At 35.7% G+C, this 16,243-nt stretch overlaps 1 long non-coding RNA gene across 32 annotated transcripts in view; it reads left to right on the top strand.

The window, feature by feature from the left end:
* Positions 1-16,243, top strand: part of LOC103350594 (uncharacterized) — a 647,925-nt gene that overhangs the window by 346,396 nt on the left and 285,286 nt on the right. For 27 of the 32 annotated variants that reach the window (XR_016232321.1, XR_016232322.1, XR_016232319.1 and 24 more), the window contains one exon: positions 12,177-12,249. This is a non-coding gene — a long non-coding RNA (uncharacterized LOC103350594). Of the gene's footprint in view, positions 1-12,176; positions 12,250-12,821; positions 12,915-16,243 lie in introns of all 32 variants that reach the window. The other 5 variants (XR_011387768.2, XR_011387762.2, XR_011387763.2 and 2 more) reach the window with 1 other exon arrangement.

Below are 16,243 nucleotides of genomic sequence, written 5' to 3'. Positions count from 1 at the left end.
GCACCAGGAACATCTATCTGAAGGAACACCTGAGCAGCCCCCGAGAGAAAATTAGAATCTACACCTGAGACCACAATTCTTGATGATATTGAAAAAGAGTTTTTAACTCTCTTGGGAAAGTAATATGTTACTTTTAAAAAGGAGTTGTAGTTTACATTTCTAAAAATATGTGTCAATACAGAAGGAGATAGGCAACCTTGTGAAGAGACATTCCTTTCTCCATAGACTCCATATTGTCACATGTCTCTTGATTAGTTTCCTTATGTATGTGACTCTGAACAGTCATTTCTGCTGCTTCCACCAATTCTTGACTGTTAATAATTTCAAATACTGTTTCTGGAATATTTTTCTCTCAGTGATTTCTTACATATTGTTTTCTCTGGCCTTCTGTCCTATTCCTGTTTATCTATCTATTATAAGCTCCTCTACAAGATAGATTATCTGACAGTATTTTACAAAACACTTGTCAGAGATTTTTGTAGCTGTGTATTTCTTTTACCTTCCACTCATTTGCAAGGTATTTGCATTTATCAAGTTATTGAGCTATGCATATTCTGGAGAATGAGTACTTTAATTTGCTTAGCCCCATCATTTGGGTGGTGCTGTTTGATGAAGACTTTAATTACATGCTTTGTTGACTTGGATGCCCTGTGAATATTTAGAGTAGGTCTCCAAGAATAACACCATTCCATCAGTATCCATTAGAGGATTTTTGTTGTTGTTTCTTTAGTTTCTGTGAACATTCTGCACCCTAGTTATATATGTCTTTTTACAAACAGAAAAAATTAGCTGAGAAAGAAGCACTTTATACTTAATGATCGATACTTTTGTAAATAGTTACCTGAAGTATAAATGCAGCTTAAAAACTATATACCCAATGGGTAGTCCTGATATTTGTTACCAGTTTCTCTCTTGAGTACAAGGGAAAATATTCAGACCCAAGCTACTAAGAAACAAAACAAGCATTATTTCCTGTTTCTAGATGAAACCTTGTTTCATTGACTTGTTTCTGTGTCTCCAATTGGTCCTCCTGCATATGCCCTGCGTATGGAAGTTCTTTCTCTAAATAACCTTGATAGAACTGTTTCATAAAAGTAATGTGTTTGATGTATTAATTACAGAAAATCATCTGTGAGTACAAGTGTTTAAAGCAAATGTGTTTTGTTTGTTTTCTGTCTTTCATTCTGTTAGCTAGCTTGAAAAGTCTATCCATGTTTGATGTAAAGGAAACCATCATATCTTTTTAAAAGCCATCTCATTTGCCCTCTGTGGTAGTTGTTAGAGTCTTGCAGCAGTGGTGGGGATGGAAAATGTGAGCACATATTTCATCAATTCCCTTGTCGTTGGATGAAAGAAAAGCCTCCATATTCTAATTGACAAATCTTCCTACATCACTTAGAAAATAACTTGAGAGTGAGTGCCTTTTGTCTGATGATTCATGTCCATGAAATGTGTTTTCAACTAGTTTGACTTGTTGAAAATCTAACGTGATTACAGATTTTACCTTTAAAGTTTATTGAAATGCCCTTAATCCAATATTGCTTGTCATAAAGTAATGATAATAACAATAATGGCTTAATGCAGATCAGGCACTGTTGTAAATGTTTTGCATGTAAGAGCATAATACAGAACCCAGATAATATCTTGTGATTTATGCTAAGTAATAAGGACCTTGATGCATTAAAATATTATTTTAAACAGGCTTTTCAACTTATAACTGATGTTTTTACATTACTATTAAACAGTTTGCTTTAAGGGGTGAGGGACTTTTGATTGATTAGAAATTATTTCAATTAACTTCCAGTTTCTAAGTTGAAATCTCTGTCAGTTTAGAGGATGTGGCCACACTTTGTGGTGGAATTTTGTGTGCAATAGGGCTCATTCCTGTAGTGAGGACGCTTATCCTCAACAAGCCACAGAGGAAGGGGGCATTTAATGTGAAGTGTACTGTGAGCTTTGTGCCTTGCAGCTGCCATGTCTTCAACAAGAGATATGAAAAGAAATAAATGCAGGTGGTCTCATGAGGATTTTTTGACTTAGGTTTTTGAACCTTGGGTGCCCAGAATAACAAAAATGCCAGTTGCTTTGATGTTGTTTCCACATGAGAGAATCTGTAATTTTATTGTTTGCAAATACTAGCCTCTTTGCCAAATACCCATATCCCTTAATTATAAAGAATTCTTTCATATTGAAATGATCATCTTTATATGGACTGTAAATTATATTTTAATATGTTTTGAATATGATATCTCTGAACAGTATTGCAGCAAATAAAATTTGAAAAGTTCTTCTAGTTTTTTATTGACTAAATCAAGACCTTGGCCACATTGAACTTACAACATTGAGTTATGGGAAAGTTATTAATAGTAATGTGTGTTCATACTTTGCTCATAAAGTATCTTCAAAGATAAATTTATAACCTAAAAACTAAATATCTTTGTTTTGAGGAATAATATTTCACCAGGGGTTTCAATTTCAGATATTGAAATGTATTTATACAGAGATAAATGTTACTTTTATTGATGTATGTTGAAATAACCTTTATAACAATAATTCTTAAATGATTCAAAGAAAAAGTATACATTATAAATTGTAAATGAGTTTTGAAAGTTAACTTAGTTAAATAGCTGTTATATCTTTGATGAAAGAAGTACCAACAAAATTTTAAGTAAAGGATTCCTTTTTCATCATACAAGAGCAATCTGAAATGCTCTAAACTTTACTTTTTAATGAACTGTTTTTTACCTCTTTGGAAAACAAGTACCAAGTAGCATTATCTCACTGGTGTTCCAATCATTATTTGCTGTATAGCTAAAGGTTGTTTTTCTGAGTTTTAAGATGTGAAATTAGAGGCCAGTGTTGTGGTGCCTCAAGTTAAGCCACAGCTTATGACACTGACATCTCGAATCAGAGCACCAGTTCTAGTCCCGGCTGCTCTGTTGCAGACCTAGCTTTCTGCTATTGTGCCTTGGAAGGCAGTGGAAGATGGTCCAAATACTTGGCTTCCTGTACCCATGTCATAGACCAAGATTGAGTTCCTGACTCCTGGCTTCACCCTGGCCCAATCCTGGTTGTCGTGGCCATTTGGTGAGTAAATTAGCAGAGGGGAGGTCTCCCTTTCTCCCTCCCTCTCTCTCTCTGTTGCTCCAGCTTTCAAATAGATAGCTAGATAGATAACCTTTTTAATAATATGAAATTACAAGTGCTACTTTTTTGATTAGGAGAAGAATGGAATTTGTAGAACCAAAATAAATTTTACTGAATTGTATTTTGCTTAAAATTAGAAAAGATTTGTCTAGGACAGATTTATTCTTCTGTCTGAAATATGAACATACTATATAAAATTTGACATTACTCCTTTTAATCTTAACTTCCTCTTATAATATATTCTCTCCTTATCATGAAAAGGGTAGTTCACAATCATTTATCAATAGAGATTCCTAGGAAATGTTTTCTATATTTTATTTCATTAGCTTACTTTCTCAAAAAATAATTTTAATGTTCACTAACACTTTTGTTGTTTGTTATTTTTATGTTGAAAATTGATGCAAATAAGACCTATTAAAAATATGATGTTAATTGGAAAACACCCCATGTTCCTAGATTGGAGTCTCTTTTCCCTATGCAATCCACTAATAATTCTAAAGTGATGAGTCAATGAAACTTCATAAACTATTTATAAAATTTAAAAATATATTTATATGTATAATTAAGCTTCATTACATGAAATCCTATTTTAAAAAGTGCATTAAAGTTTAATATAGTTTCAATCATTCTATTATTAGCCTTTAAAAATGCATTCTTTTATTAAAAAGAGAACATTTTAAACAAAAGAATAAAAAATGTTGAACATCTTAAATCTTTTAATGTGTAAACACTTGGCACTTTACTTACTGCTTGAATAACTGACATTCAAGATGGTTTGCATATTTTAAATCATCATAAATCTCAGATTAGTCATGGCTTAAATGTAGCCTTTATACTCTTCTCTTGTGTTTTTATTTTTTTTTGTATACAATTTTCACAACTGATAAATGTCCTTACAAATTTACTTTGGCTTCTCTCTTTCGTTACAAATATACAGCTCTGAACAATGACTGTATTTTTTGAAGAAAGTTTTTAAAATTTTAAAGTGTTCATTACCATGTGATACTTGCATATTTCTGTGGACTATCGTACAGTATTTCAACATATGCACACAGCATAAACTGATTAAATAGAGTAACATTTCCATTTCTTTATCTTTTCATTTCATTATGTTTGGAGCCTACTTGTGTCTCTCTTCCAGTTTTCCATATGCTATGTGACTCTTTATTGTGGACTATAGTCACCCCACTGTGCTGGGGACCACCAGAAGTTATGATTTTCATCTAACTGTGTTTTGGTGCTCATCATTCCTCCTCTTCCCCCTGCCCTTCTGAGTCTCTAGCAATCATTATTCTATGTTCAGGTTGACTTTTAAAAAATTACAGTTTTGAGACCTAAAAAGTATGCATATTTATGAGGTGCCATATGATGTCCCATTATACTCTCAACTTTATGAGATAATTTTTTTTAGATTCTACAAGAATGAGATCATATGACACTTGTCTTTCTGTACTTGCTTATTTCCCTGAGCATAATGACCTCCAATTCCATCCACATTGGTGCAAATGGCAGAGTTGGCTTTGAGAATGGTGCTGAAATAAACATGGGACCTCGGTTGTTTCTTTGAGATGCTGATTTCATTTCCTTCAAATCCATACACAGAAGTGGGATAGCTGGGTCATATGGTAGATGTATATTCAGGGAAGCATTGGTGGTATAGTGGTAGATGTATATTTAATTTCTTGAGGAAGCGCCATACTGTTCACTATGATGGCTATATTCATTTACATTCCCACCAACAGTGTATAAACATTCCTTTTTCTCCACATCCTTTCCAGAATTGTTATTTTATAATAACCATTGTAACTGGTTTGAGATGATGCCTCATTGTTGTTTTTATTTGTATTTATTGATAGCTAATGATTCTGACAATTTTTTTTAACTTTTGTTTAATGAATATAAATTTCCAAAGTACATCTTATGGATTACAATGGCTTCCCCCCCATAACGTCCCTCCCACCCGCAACCTTCCCCTTATCCACTCCCTCTCCCCTTCCATTCACATCAAGATTCATTTTCGTTTCTCTTTATATACAGAAGATCAGTTTAGCATACATTAAGTAAAGATTTCTACAGTTTGCTCCCACACAGAAACATAAAGTGAAAAATACTGTTTGAGTACTAGTTATAGCATTAAATCTCAATGTACAGCACACTAAGGACAGAGATCCTACATGAGGAGTAAGTGCACAGTGACTCCTGTTGTTGACTTAACAAATTGACACTCTTGTTTATGGCCTCAGTAATCACCCTAGGCTCTTGTCATGAGCTGCCAAGGCTATGGAAGCCCCCTGAGTTCACCAACTCTGATAATTTTTAGACAAGGCCATGGTCAAAGTGGAAGTTCTCTCCTCCCTTCAGAGAAAGGTACCTCCTTCTTGGATGACCTGTTCTTTCCACTGGGATCTCACTCGTGGAGATCTTTCATTTAGTCGTTTTTTTTTTTTGTTTTTTTTTTTTGTTTTTTTTTTTTTTCCCCAGAGTGTCTTGGCTTTCCATGCCTGAAATACTCTCATGGGCTTTTCAGCCGGATCTGCATGCCTTAAGGGCTGATTTTGAGGCCAGAGTGCTGTTTAGGACATCTGCCATTCTATGGGTCTGCTGTGTATCTCACTTCCCATGTTGGATCGTTCTCTCCCTTTCTGATTCTATCAGCTAGTATTTGCAGACACTATTCTTGTTTCTGTGATCCCTTTGGTTCTTAGTCCTATCATTATGATCAATTGTGAACAGAAATTGATCACTGGGACTAGTGAGATGGCATTGGTACATGCCACCTTGATGGGATTGAATTGGAATCCCCTGGTATTTTTCTAACTCTACCGTGTGAGGTACGTCAGCTTGAGCATGTCCCAAATTGCACATCTCTTCCCTCTAATTTAATTTTTGAATGAAGAGGAGAAAATTCAGGCATTTCAGATCTACTGTGATGGCATTTCAAACACAAGTACATTAAAAATTATTATTTCAAATTATATGATCTTTCTACAGAACAATTTAACTTCATGAATTCAGCTATAAGAAAAAGCAATATGCTTCTAGTTATGGTTTCTTATGATTTGTTGGAAAAATATATCACATTTCATATGTGTATTTTAATCACTGCAGGGATTTTAATCCATTAAAGTTCCATTAAAACACACATTGGCCTTTCTTTGGAGGGTATATCATGTTTGCTGCATGCCTGGAAATTATGTCATCTTCTTGAAAAAGGATAATATTATTTGTTGTTTGAGATGGCTTTAAGCCCAAAATAATTATGATTATTTGAATAGCCTGACAAAAGAGCCAAAAAATCCTTAGTTATCATATGTATGATTAAGAAATAGATGGTGGACATCATAACTAGCTTTCATATCAATCCCTATTACCAGCAAAATACAAGCTTGTCAATGAAACAATCAGATGAGTACATATTGGCAGCTGAAAATGAATTTAGATCCATTGAGATTTTTTCTCTTAATATCATATTTTCTGCTCACATAAACCCTACTGCTGGACCTTTACATAAAAAAGGTACTTCAAAGAGTTCACAGAAAATAATAGCATTATAAGATATTTATTTTGGGTCACCAATTTTGAAATCCATCTCTAGTTTTTTTTTTTTTTTAATAACCCTCACTTCTATAAACTTTTTGAAGAGTCCTTATATTTTTCACATCTCAAGCTACAGAATCATCATATGATAGATAAATTGCTGTCATTTTTAGATCCCACTAGCTGAACTTACTAGTTGCCAAATGTTGATATTAACATCATATTTCATGAATGTACATTTCAGGATGCATTGCAGCACCACTTCAAGACCTGTGAAGTACAGAAACCTCCCCAAACTATTGATCCATTTTCATTTCTTTTTTAAGTCCTTTGAAATTTATCTAGTTACTTGCTTGCCTGATTTCCTATTGCATTGTTTCTTTTCTTTTAGTTTCAATATTATCAACTAACTGATCATTTCAAATGATTTAGAGACTGGCATTGTGGCACAGTTGCGTAAGCTGCTACCTGGGATGTTGGCATCTCATATCAGAGCACTGGTTCGAGTCCCTGCTTCAGCTCCCTGCTAATGTGCCTAGGAAAGCAGATGTCCCACAAGCTTGGGCCTCTGACACCTGAGAAGGAAACTGGATGGAGTTCCGGGCTCCTTGCTTCAGCCTGACCCAGTGCTTGTCCCCGACCTCGACATCCCCTCTTGTAGCTATCTGGGGAATGAACTAGCTGATGGAAGTTTCTATTTCTCTTTCTTCTCTCTCTCTCTCTCTCTCTCTCTCCTCTTTCTCTAGCTGTGCCTTTCAAAAATATTTTCAAGAAATAAGTGCTTTAACTATGTTGTAAGGAAATAAAATTCCTTTCCAGTTACCAAAATATCCTTTCCCCTAGCAAAACTGACAGAAAAGGACATATCTATTAAAAAAAGCCTGCTGCTCCCCCACACACCAATTTCCACTTTAAAACGGGAAACATTTACCAAGTAGAGAAAATTTTCTAATAGATGGCATTAATTGAAAAAGTTTAAGAAACAATAACAGATATGCAGAAGTAGGATTATTTGGCAGAAAATTTCTCTTTCCTCATAGACATTTGATTGAGCTCTTCCATCAGATGTGCGATATACCTAAAACTAAGGAAAGCTATTTCACTTTTTTTTGTAATCTGTATTCTTAGGGACACTAGTTTTCTGTTGGGTTTGTGTGACAATGCATTTTATCTCCTTTCTCAGGAAATCTCATAATTCTCAATAGTGTTTTCAACATTTTGATACCTGCTACATCAAAGAAATCTAATCATAATATACTCAATATTTACCAAAGTTATGTACTTTTTAAAAAAGATTTATTTTATGTATTTTAAAGACAGAGCTACAGAGAGAGGTAGAGATAGAGAGAGGTCTTCCATCTGCTGGTCCACTCTAAAAATGACCACAATGGCTGGAGCTGAGCCTGTCTGAAGCTAACAGCTAGACCTTCATCCAGGTCCCTCACGTGGGTGCAGGGGCCCAAGGACTCATGCTTTCCCAGGAGTATTAGTGGGGAGCTGGATTGGAAGTGGTGCAAATGGGATTAGAACCAGCACCCATCTGGGATACTGGCACTGCAGGCCACGGGTTTAACCCACTGCACCACAGCATTGGCCCCCAAAGTTAGGTACTTTTTTAAAACACAAATGAACTAACATATTTCAGGGCCAGAGCTTTATGGAGCAAATGCTTTAAGATGCCTTAGCAACCACTACTAGAATGAAATCCAAATGCAGTTAACAAAGAGTTTTTTAGTTCTGTGAAATTTCGGTGGGCAGAATGATGTTGGTCTAGGATCCTGAAATACTGATCTTTCAGAAGTGGGTGGGTGAACAGTAATTGACTGTATATAAAGCAACGCAATTCAAGAATTATCTGAAGGTCCAACATCTTGTGAATTTGCCAGAAGCACTTTGGAGATGGAAACTAAAACATCATCTGGTACCCCAGGCTCTATGAAAGTTCAATGAATGAGCTGAGAGACAGAAATAGACTTTGTCACATTTAATAGAACTGGCCTTAAATGTTAGAAAGGCTAGTATTTACTTGCAACAGAAAATTTGCTAGGAGCTCCAATGCTCTTTAACACCCAAACTGTCCTCTTCATATCCTATCACTCCGTTGAAATTCCAGTCTTGGAGCTCGGCAACCTCCAGTTTGAAGTCATCAAAACTATCCTGTCATTTTCTAGCCCCCTCCTTTGCTTAGGCCTTTTTCTCACACACCCTTCTTCAGGTCTCAATCATCACCCAGGAGGATCCTGTGCTACCTTTCCTCATTCTTTCCGTGGTGACAGCTTCTTGTCCCGATTTCTGCTAAGTTGTCCAGATGTTCCCTCTTTCCCTTTGGTCTTCACAAGAATGTGCTTGCCTTTTGCCCTGTTAATACTCCGTATGGACTGATGTCATTAGGAAATATCATATGGTACTCCTCTTACATTTTCATCATCAGAGACTGTTTTGTTTATGAGAAATAGTGCCTTGTACGTAGCAATTACTCAAAGCAGAATGGCATGGAACCTAAATAATGCCCCTTTAAAATCCCTTTTACACTTGTACAGCTTGAAATGAAAATACAGATTGAAAAATCATAATCTGGGTTTTTATTTACTTACTTATATTTTAAAATACACTCAGGCTACTTCATATTTAAGCAAGAAATGTTTTCTTTAGGACTTTGGCTTTTCTTGGTATGTTTCCTTGTTATCAGTTAGTTCTGGCTATTTTCAGCTGCTTAAAATTAAAAAAAAAAAGAAGCAATATGGTATCTCCAATAATATAGTCAAATTTTATTGTTATTCCCTACATATATTATGCTTCAATAAATTTGTTTTTGTAGTTAGAAATCCTTTTTTTAACCTCTTTTACTTTTAAATGATTTTAGACTTAAGAAACATTTCAAAAATAGTACGGAAATTACATCATAGTTTTCAACCACCCTGCCTGAATCTTAATATCTTACATAACCAGGATACGATAATTGAAAACAGGATATTAGCACTGAAGCAATTCTATTAACTAATCTGTAGACCTATTTAAGTGCCCTCAGTTGTCTCACACAGATTCTTTCTCTCAGTCCAGGATCCAAGACTGCAGATAGTAAAGTCATTTTAATCTCCTCCAACCCAACATTTCATTTGTCTTTCCTTGCCTGTCATGACCTGGAGATTTGTAAAGAGCGCTAGCGAATTATTTTTTGCAGAATGTCAACTTCAAGTTATCTTATAAGTAGGCAGCCATTAAACCCTTTATGAAATGGGTTTGTAGCCTTAGGAGTAGTTGTGAATATTGTTTGGGTGGAAAACATTTATATATTCCAAATGCTTTTTGAATCATAGCATTACTTTCAATTTGGGAAGAATGCATATTTTAGACCTTTTTATAAAATAGGAATAAAATATGTTGTTTTTCTTCTTTGCAGGTATTTTTTTCCTGCAATATTCTTTTGGAAGTTTTATAATGAGATTGTATTTCAGAGCTCTGTAAGCCTTTGTTGACAAGATGGTACCTTTTTAATCAAAAAAATATTTTCAAGATGTGGAGATATTTTTCCTGAAACCACATACATATTTTCTTTCTTAGTAATTGCTAGGTAGGTAGTGAGACAACTGCAGATGCTGAAATTTAATTGTTCAGAGTTGTCAATCAGTTACTGTGGATGGAACAGCTCAAGCTTGATTGCTGTACCTCTGCGATAATATCTGAGAACCCAAATTAGAATATGCTACATTTTAAATTGAGATATTAATATTTTTGATGTATTTACTTTCTTCCTCCCTGCTTTCTCAAATGACTTGCTCTGTGGAAAGCTTCCCTGAAGGCTGTCTTTTCTCCACTTATTTTGATCACTTCCTGCATTGACCAATTAACCTTAACAATGTGCAGTCTGCTTTCTTTCCTCACCACCTCACTGACATTGCTCCCTCAAGGATTTGCACCTGGCTTCCTGTAAGCAAACTCTGCTACTTTTGTGCATTATTTGACAATGTTGGTCACTCTCTTTCTCTGTGAAACTTTAACCTTCCTGTATTATTTGAAATACGTTCTTCATTCTGCTGCTGTTTTCTTGAATGTCTGCTAGCACTCTCATCTTTACCCATGCCATGCACGTTTGGACCATCTCACCTGTCCCTCTAATTTGGATTTCCATTTTAAGCGTTTGTTCTGAATTTCTCATAGGTATTCCCAACTCAGTTGTCCCCACTTCTCCTTATGAATGTAAACTTTATATTTCTCCTACGACCAACGCCTGATTTGGGATTAGGTGAAATCCAGTCATTAGGTTCTCTCACCCAACTTGGTCCTCCAGCTCCTAGCCAGTGCTACTCTTCACCTGGATTGTTCTCCCCCTTTTTCATTCCATGTTTGAACATACTGACTTTCCATTTAGGTAGAGCCAAAATTTTAACTCAGTGATACCCTCTCTGTTCAACTCAGAAAGGATGAAAGGACTCTCATGTTTGTAATGAATGTCTCTTAGTCACGTTTTACCATTTGTTGTAGACTTGTCTGCATTTTTTTCCTTGATGGATGCAAATCCCTCAAGTGCTCTTTGTGGCCTTTGTAAGCTGCCAAGTATCTCACTTCTATTCTGATTTATGAATTGACTGGAAACAAGTCATTTTCGGTTTATTATTATTATTGTTATTATGTTTTGTTTATTTAGTCAGTCTGGAAAAATTCATGTTCCTCAAAGGGTTGATAATACTAAACTATGAAACAGAAATCATTGACTTTTATAAACACATGCATGCATGCATTCATGCATCTATGCATTCTTCATTCATTCGTAAGATATAAGCTAAAACAATACCCTCCTCAATCAGATCAATACATTGTGTGGTTATTGAAGTAAACTTGTTTTTTCAAGCCTTGTTTTATCAAACCAAATATGCTAAGACGGAAGACAAAAGTACATGTAAGGGTACTTCTGAAAGTTCATAGAATATAGAATTAAGATAATTTTATATGGCTGCTAAAAATAGAAATCCATGCATATTTTTCATAAAACACATATTTCCAGGACATTTTTGAATATCCCTTGGATGCATAGGTTTTACAATTTTTTTGTCCCTAAATAATCTTATTTTTTAATCCCATTTTTTTCATGAACTTTTTTGAATACACTCCTACTTGGGATTTACTATTGCATTCATTAGTTATCTGCAGATAAAATAAGTATCTGTTCTGACACTCTAAATCTGTAATTGACTAATTAGGGTCTGTTTATACCTCAAATAGGCAATTAAAGCTATAAGAACAACAAAACAACACCTCCCAGATGTTAGCCCATGGACAAAAGAATAAAAGCAAATTTAACACTTTTGATGGGGTTGACAGCATTCAATAAAAGTCAAATGTGCTTAGAGACAATTTTCTAATATATAATTGTTCCTGGACCTATATCTCTCAATAAATATAAAAAAAGCTAAAAGAATGGATGATAGTTTGAGGAAAACATTTGTATGTGTATATGTAAATTTGATCTTCTATAATCTCAAACTACTTTTCAGGAGCTGCCTCTGAGTTGAAGAAAAGTCTGAAGATCGAGAGCTGAACAAAGAAGAGAATGAATGACACAATGTGGTAAGTGACTTATAACTAAACTAGTGTGGCCATCTTCACTGTGTCATTATAGTTTACAAATCGCATACACATAAAATGCATACACATGGTACTATCTGTTGGAAGCAGTTCAACTGAATACATTTGAATTGAAATGTACACAACTCTCTAAGTTCATTTTGGTTAACGCTGGTGTAAAGGCACTCAGTAGTCACACATTGTAAATTATTTTATGCTGATTTTTAATTGGGGAGAATTTAAGATGACTTGCATGATTAAGATACGCATTGTGCTCCTGTAACCATGGAGTTTGTTAGGCTGACACTTAGGTTGATACTACTGGCTTAAAGAGTAAGCCAAGAGTGTACAGTCTCTTAAAATTTGGTTGCTCCTTTGGGTTAATCAAACTATTCAATATATACATTCAAGAGTGTATTACATATATTTTGTGAAACGGGCTTTTTAATAGTTTATAAAAAATTGAGTTTTACATATTGTGGGAATTTCTAGTGCCTTAGATTGTTTTTCTGGCTGTGTGTACTACAGGGACTAGTTATTTAGGTAAGCCTCCTTTTCTCTTTGCTATTCACAAGACCCTCTATGGAGCCTCCAAGAGAAGGTGTGATAGAGGATTGAGTTAACAAGCAAAAAATAAGGGCTGAGAATTCCAGACTCATCTCCATTGTGTGAGTAGAGACATGCTGGCTGTATAACCTGCCCCTCTTCAGATCCATCATACCCCATACCCAGGCCAAGACTGCATGCATGTTGGCAGAGTTGTGGTAGCAAAAATTGCATTTTGTCTTGTCTTGTCAACTGTCAATAACATTAGTGTTTCCACTTAGGACCATTCTTCTAGACTAGAAGTCATTGATTTTGGATCAAAAAGTAAGCTTTCTGTAAGATAATTAGTAACCTCTATGAACATACCTGCAGGGGCCAGGTATTGTGGCATAGTGCGTGAAGCCGCCACCTGCAATGTCGGCATCCCATATAGGCATTGGTTCGAGACCCAGCTACTTCACTTCCAAATCCAGCTCCCTGCTAAAGCACCTGGGAAAAATAGTGAATGAGGGCCCAAATACTTGGTCCACTGCTATCCATGTGGGATACCTGGAAGAAGTTCCTAGCTCCTAGCTTCAGTCTGGCCCAGCTCTGGCTACTGTGGCCAGCTGAGGAATGAATCAGAGGATAGAAGATAGCTCTGTCTCCCTCTTTCTGTAACTCTGACTTTCAAATAAAGAAATCAATCTTTAAAGAAAAAGAAAAAAATACATTTACTACATATTGTGTATATGTTCATTTTTTTTGTGTGTGTGATTATGGAAAGGATCAATGAGCCTTACCAGTTTTTCAGAAGTACTGATGATACATGCTTTTTTTAAAATACTTTATTTATTCATTTGAAAGTCAGAAATACAGAAAAAGAAGGCTCCCTAAATGGCTGCAATGGCCAGGGCTGGGACAGACCGATGCCAGGGTCCAGGAGCTTCTTCCAGGTTTCCCATGTGGGTACAATGGCACAAGCACTTGGTCCATCCTCCACTACCTTCCCAGGCACATTATTAGGGAGCTGGATAGGAAGTGGAGCAGCCAGGGCTTGAACTGGAACTCAAATCTGATGCCAGTACTACAGGTGGAGGCTTAACCTTCTAAGCCACAGCACCAACCTGGATACACATTTTTATCTAATGTGGTTCTACAACTTTCAAATAAATGTGATTAAAATAAATATTTTGAATGAAATGTCTAATTTTAGCATAATCATTTTTCTTCATATCCTAGGTATTGTTGGCTGTAAAATTGTACTTTTTGATTCCCTTTAAATTATGAAAGAAGTCCTTTAGAGAAGTAAAAATCTATTAAGAAATTTATTGACATTTACCCGTTTGTCATTCTCTAAAAGTTTAACTGAATTATGATAATAATTCTTGCAAATAAAAAACAATACAAACTCAATTAATATTGGTTTATAGTCATTTTACAAACTCTTGAAATAGACTTCTCATTATTCCATGAGTAAATTTATATTTTGAAAAAAATCAGTGAGAGGATTTCAAAAAGTTCATGGAAAATTGAATTAAATGGTATGCTTATTGTGGTACAAAATTTTTTTCAAATCCATGCATATAAGAAGTCCTCAAAAACTTTGTAGAAATGCTGTCTTTCAAAATTATTTTCCATCAGCAATGATCTCATCTTCCAATTTCATTGTTCCATAATCTTTTGAAATACCCTCTTATTATTTTCCAAAATTTTCTGTTGATACCAACTCCCCCCAGTGAACATTGATCTCTCTTATCGCCAGGGTTTTTATTTGTTTTGCTGATGTTTGTTTACTTTTCTCACAGTTATAAATAGAAGAAAAAAAAGTACAGACACAGTTATTTTTTCTTTACTTAGCTGGAATCTCTGGAAATTATTTGCTCTGCCTTCCTCATAATATCTTAATCCCCATTGCTGAGGCACTGCCTGTCTTCTCCCCCTCCCCCCATGAAGATACTTGTTTTTAGTATGCCCGCAGCAGCACATTTTATTTTGCTGAACTCTATTAACGAATGATCTCAGTGAGCTCATGTCTGTACCAACAGATAACTAATTTTATCTTTTTCATTAAGTAAGACAGTTATAAAGACGTAGTCCAGGTATTTTGGCAATTTCTTTGGTGAGGAGAGAGGGGCAGATTATTCCAGTTCCTCAGCATTGGGGACAGAGTTATTATGCAGGAGGCAGAGCAAAAAATTTCCAGACTTTCGAAGGAAGTTTCTCATAGCAGCTCATGTGACCAGTTGATAGTTAATCTCTTCTCTAAAAGATAGCTGCAGGCTTTTAGCTTTACTTATGATGCTAAGAGTATTTTTGTGGTGTTTTCTTCTCTTGCAGAATCTCTTTTGCAGATGAAAAAGTGGAAATTTAATAAGATTGAGGTAGAAGGCCAAAAATTGTTCTAAGGTGTCATTTCTCAGCCAAAGGCTTTCCTCTTTCCCCCAGCTGCAAAACTTCTCTTTCGCAGGGGTCTCGTTAGTGCCAAGGAGGATAAACACAAGGGGATGATAATGTAGCTGCTGTTGCCTAGATGAACTGCTCCTAGATGAACTCGGAGTCCTTCAGCAAGTTTCGTTTTCCCTTGGAATCCTCAAAGGGATGCTTTGCCTAACCACCCATCCCAATGTCTAGGACTTACTTTTAAAATGGTCAGTTAATATTTCTTGAACATACACTTTTGGCTAGACTAACTGGAAATTTAAGTTTATTAAACTTTTACATACTAAGTATGGTCCAGAGGGTATTTTAAGCTCAGCCATTTGGCTTCAGATCTGTTTTCATGCCCACCTTCCACTCACCATACACAGTGTGAAATGTATGAGAAGTGATTGGATAAAGTACCTTTTCCAAACCCTCAGTATCTTTTTTCTGACAGATAATGGAAAACGAATATACAATATTCCCTTGATTAAACATGGTAGACATAGCTTGAATTTATCAGAAAAGTAAAGCACGGTGGGTAAGTGTAAGGGCTTAGATCCCTAATTACATGAGGAAAATTGTAAAAATCTAGCTTGAGAGAAGGCAAGGCATTGTTGAATAGTTAAATGTTTTACAAGCCACCATAGTAGAACATATTAGTAATAATTAAAGAGCATGGAAGAACTGTAGGGCTTTCATCCTTATTTTTATTTATTTATTTGACAGAGTTACACACACACACACACACACAGAGAGAGAGAGAGAGATAGAGATCTTCCATCTGCTGGTTCACTCCCCAAATACCCATAATAGTTGAGGCTGGGCTAACCAGAAGCCAGGAGCCCAGAACTGAAGCCAGTTCTCCCATGTGGGTGGCAGGGACCCGGGTACTTCAGCCATCATCTGGTGCCTCCCAGGATGTTCATTAATAGGAAGTAGCAGGAAGCTGAAGTCAGAAGCAGAGCTGAGACTCAAACCCAGCAACTCTGATGTGGGTGTGATTATCCCAAGTGGCCACTTAGCTGCTGCACCAAATGCCTGAAGTAGA

Source organism: Oryctolagus cuniculus, chromosome 4 (genome assembly GCF_051225735.1).
Source record: "Oryctolagus cuniculus isolate XC-2025 breed Fujian yellow rabbit chromosome 4, ASM5122573v1, whole genome shotgun sequence".
In the NCBI taxonomy this organism is placed as follows: domain Eukaryota; kingdom Metazoa; phylum Chordata; class Mammalia; order Lagomorpha; family Leporidae; genus Oryctolagus; species Oryctolagus cuniculus.
The sequence above is the reverse complement of the archived record's forward strand: the minus strand, read 5'-3'. Positions and strand labels throughout refer to the sequence as shown.